The sequence below is a fragment of the Danio aesculapii genome, chromosome 24, assembly GCF_903798145.1.
Source record: "Danio aesculapii chromosome 24, fDanAes4.1, whole genome shotgun sequence".
Classification (NCBI taxonomy): Eukaryota; Metazoa; Chordata; class Actinopteri; order Cypriniformes; family Danionidae; genus Danio; species Danio aesculapii.
In genome coordinates, this window is record NC_079458.1 from 11,334,846 (window position 1) to 11,339,845 (window position 5,000).

Consider the following 5,000-nt stretch of genomic DNA (forward strand, 5'->3'; position numbering starts at 1 on the left):
ACACTGCTGTTCTCAAATACAATTTTAAAGCATTTGTGCTACCAGAATATTTTAATTTAGGAAAACCTTTACTTTTTCTTTGCTACCTTACTTGCTAAAGCATGATATTATACTCTAATAACAGTGTATAAACTCTTTAATTCAAATAATCAGATTACAGCAAGTCTGCAGTTAACAACTCACTGATTCAGACAATCTGGTCAGAGTGAGTCTTCATGTAATGAAAAACTGATTCAAATGATCCAGTCAGAGCAAGTCCAGTTAACAACTTGCTGATTCAGATGATTTGATAAGAGTGAGTCTCTAGTAAACAATTCAGTGATTCAGATGATCTAGTCAGAGCAGCTGTCCAGTTGACAATTCATGGACTCACATGATCTGATCAGAATGAATCTCCAGTTAACAACTCAGGGGTGTAGCAACTGAAGGGGGGGGGGGGTGTACGGGGGGGATATGTCCACCTCACTTTTAGAGACAGACCATTTAGAAACAGGTGATTAATAATTATATGAATGCATGATCTCATACAGCCGTCCCCCCACTTCTAAAATGTCTGCTACGCCCCTGTAACAACTCATTGATTTTCACTGATTCAAATGATCTGATCAGAGCCAACCTCCAGTTAATGACTTACTGAATCAAATGATCCTGATCAGAGCGAGTCTCCAGTTAAGAATTCACTGATTCAAATGATTTGCTCAGAGCAAGTCTCCAGTTAAAGATTCACTGATTCGAATGAGTCGCTCAGAGCGAGCCTCCAGTTAAAGATTCACTAATTCAAATGATTTGCTCAGAGCAAGTCTCCAGTTAAGGATTTGCTGATTTAAATGATTCACACAGAGTGAGTCTCCAGTTAAAGATTCACTGAATCAAATGATTCGCTCAGAGTGAGTCTCCAGTTAAGGATTCACTGATTCAAATGATCCAATCAGAGCGAGTCTCCAGTTAAGAATTCACTGATTCGAATGAGTCGCTCAGTGAGCCTCCAGTTAAGGATTCACTGATTCAAATTATTTGCTCAGAGCAAGTCTCCAGTTAAGGATTTGCTGATTTAAATGATTCACACAGAGTGAGTCTGCAGTTAAGGATTCACTGAATCAAATAATTCGCTCAGAGCGAGTCTCCAGTTAAGGATTCACTAAATCAAATGATTTGCTCAGAGTAAATCTCCAGTTAAGCATTCGCTTATTCAAATGATCCAATCAGAGCGAGTCTCCAGTTAAGGATTCACTGAATCAAATGATTTGCTCAGAGTAAATCTCCAGTTAAGCATTCACTTATTAAAATGAGTCTCTCGGAGCGAGCCTCCAGTTAAGAATTTACTGATTTAAATTATTCACACACAGCGAGTATCAAGTTATGGATTCAATAATTCAAATGATCCAATCAAAGTGAGTCTCCATAAAAGGATTTATTGATTCAAATAATTTGCTCAGAGTGAGTTTCCAGTTAAGAACTCACTTATTCAAATGATTCGCTCAGAGCGAGTCTCCACTTAAGGATTCACTGATCCGATCAGAGTGAGTCTACAGTTACCAACTCACTGATTAAACGTATCCATTTAACCTATATATACTTTCAACCAAGCATTTAATTTGTGTATGTCCAACTGGCAACATAATAATAATAATAATAATAATAATAATAATAATAATAATAATAATAATAATAATAATAATAATAACGATAATGATAATAATAATAATAATAATAATAATAATAATAATAATAATAATAATAATAATAATAATAATAATAATAATGATAATAATAATAATAATAATAATAATAATAAAACCACTGAGCTGATAATAAGCAGATTATTTATATTTTACATCCCTCATAAAAAAAGAGAAAGTCACAGAGGCTCTGCACATGAGAGTGAGTAAATACTGCTTTCTTTTTGGCTGAACCCCCGCTTCAAGTGTGTTTCGAAACGAGTGTGATGTTAGTGCACATAACAACAACCGGCAAAGGTCATATCTTTCATCCGGCCATGAGATAATGAAGCGGCTGATTATGAGAGCGCTGTACCTCGTTAAAAAACATCAAGCACAACTCAGAGAGTTTACAGAAGATTTTCTTTTTGGTTCCAGAAAAAGCAGAGAGATGAAAAGTGCGTTTGAATCACCTGAAACGGAAATGTAGTCGTGCGGTGACAATTCTATTTTCTTATTACTACGTTTCCAAAAATGGTCTCAGTTCACGTCAATGCACAAGCAAACGCTCCGTTCTGATTATGTACGCCTACAGGAGTCTTAAACTTAATATAGCTTATAAACAGCTTTAATGAGTTGAAGATGATGGCGGTCGTATAAGCAGAGCGTCTTCACAGGAGAGTGTAAACAGATGTGAATAATTGCAGCACTTTACCGTACTTTGTCCTAATGTTGTGGGCGATGTGAAGAACTACGTGTGAATCAGATTTGAAGGTGAAGTGTGTAATTTTTGAAGTCCAACTTTTATGAGCTGAATGGTGAAAATACAGTATTGCAGTTTAGTGATGTTTTTGCTCTGGCTCAACTATTAGGGTGAGTTGGGTGTAGGGTTATACATTTGAAAAATTAAGCTTATAATCAATATTTATACTTAAAAAATAAACAAAAAGGTAATTCAAATGAAATTAAAATTACATTTAATAAAAAAATAAATTAAACAAAAATTTTATGAAATTAAAGATTAAATTAAAATAAACAAAAAAAAATCTAACAAAAAGTGTAATTAAATTAAAGATTAAATTATTAAAACAAAAAACAATTAAACAATAATTAAATTAAATTAACTTAAAAATTAAATGAAATTAAACCAAAACAAAAATTAAACTAAATTAAATTAAACATTAAATTAAACAAAAAATATGAATTAAAAAAACTATTTCATAAACAAAAAATTAAAATAAACAAAAAAAATGTTAACAAAAAATTAAATTAAACAAAAAATGTATAAAACTAAAGATTAAATTAAATTAAACAAAAACATTCAATTACAAACATTTTATTAAACTAACAATTTAAAATAATAATTAAATTAAACCAAAATAATAATAATAATAATGCATTAAAATAACATTAAATTAATATAAACAAAATAAAACAATTATAATAATTAAATTAAACAAAAAATTAAACAAAAACCTTTCATTAAACAAAAAATTTAATTAAATTTAACAAAAAATCAATTACAAAAAATCAATTAAAACAACAATTTAAAAAATGTATTATATTAAACCTAAAAAAAATTAATTAAACAAAAAATTTAATTATAATAATTTAATTAAATCAACATTTTTTTGTATTTTTATTAAATTAAACAAAAAATAATAATAATTAAACAAAAACATTTCATTAAACAAAAAAATGTAATTATATTTAACAAAAAATTAAACAAAAAAGTTTATTAAATTAAAGATTAAATTAAATAGATTTTTTTGTTTAATTAACAATTAAAAATTAAATTAAATTGAACAAAAAATAATTAAACAACAATTTAATTAAATTAAACATGAAATTAAATTTAAAAAAAATTAAATAATAATAATTCAATTAAAATAACAATTAAAAAAAATGTAATTCAATTAAACCAAAAATAATTTAAACAAAAAAAAAATGTAAACAAAAATTGTATTAAATTATAAATAAAATTTAACGTAAATTAAATTACATTAAATTAAACCAAAAAAATAATTAAACAAAAAATATTAAAACATTTTTATAAAATTTGACAAGGATTAATCGCACCCTAAAGAAAAGTTGATGTGTGTGTGTGTGTGTGTGTGTGTGTGTGTGTGTGTGTTAAATTTATTATGTATTTATTATAAATTTATTATTATGTATTTATTATAAATTTATTATAAATCTATTTACAATTTGTATGAAATACATTTATTTTATATCTAAATATAAATAAACATTCTCAAATATATGCATGTCTGTGTGCATTCTTATATACATAATAACATAATTAATTAAAATAACAAAATAAATAGACATAGTAAATATTAAATATACGTAATACATTTGCCAGCACTATTTATTTATTTTTAATTGTGATTTGTTTTAAGAAAGACAGCTTTATAGCGCAATACTATGCCTTTACACTGTCTCAAACATTTAATGGCTTAAAAAAAAACTTTCCTCAGTCCATCTGACGTGACGCACATACTTCTGCCGTTTTGTCTAAATGGAGCCGATCATGACACATTTAGCCGCTGACATCATAACCATCTGAAACTCACCAGGAGGACAATTGACAATAATCTCCTCTAAAAGCAAAGACAAGTCTGCAATAAAAGAGAGAGAGAGAGAGAGAGAGAGAGAGAGAGAGAGAGAGAGAGAGAGAGAGAGAGAGAGAGAAAGAGAGAGAGAGAGAGAGGAGCTCTTCATAAATCTCTGCTTCACACTTCTCTCACACCAAATATTAATAAGCTTCACTCGTCTGCCTGATGTTGACTCTCTTTCTCTCACTTTCTGACTCTCCTCCACTCACAGCTTGTTTGAGCTTCTCCTGCTAGTAATCTTTATTTTTTTCTTTCTCTAGACCAAGAAGGGGAGAAAAAATAATTAAATGCAAACTGTAAATATAAAAGTTCAGATTAGAAATATTGTTTGGAAAGTCATATAGTGCTCAAACTTATCAGTGTATTCAGTGTTATTACCAGTGTGTTTACTGTTTTCTTTCCTTTCAGTGTGTTTACTGTTTTCTTGTGTTTTTCTAGTGTTTTTTAAAGTAACTAAAACCATATCTGAAATTAAAATATTGTTTATTTATTTATTTGTTTATTCATTTTCCATCAGCTTAGTCCCTTTATTAATCAGGGGTTGCCACAGTGGAATGAACCGCCAAATTATCCAGCAAACGTTTAACACATTACTTTTAAAAGTAATTTAAAATAAATAAAATAAAAATAAAGTAAATAAAGTAAACTAAATAAAATAAAAATAAAGTAAAATAAAATAAAATAAAAAGTAAGGTAAAAAATAAAGTAAAATAAAAAATAAAAA

The 5,000-nt window shown here is 28.1% G+C and overlaps 1 protein-coding gene across 1 annotated transcript in view; it reads right to left on the reverse strand.

The window, feature by feature from the left end:
* Window positions 1-5,000, reverse strand: part of dpyda.1 (dihydropyrimidine dehydrogenase a, tandem duplicate 1) — a 394,532-nt gene that overhangs the window by 246,410 nt on the left and 143,122 nt on the right. The gene's annotated exons all lie outside the window — the stretch shown is intronic.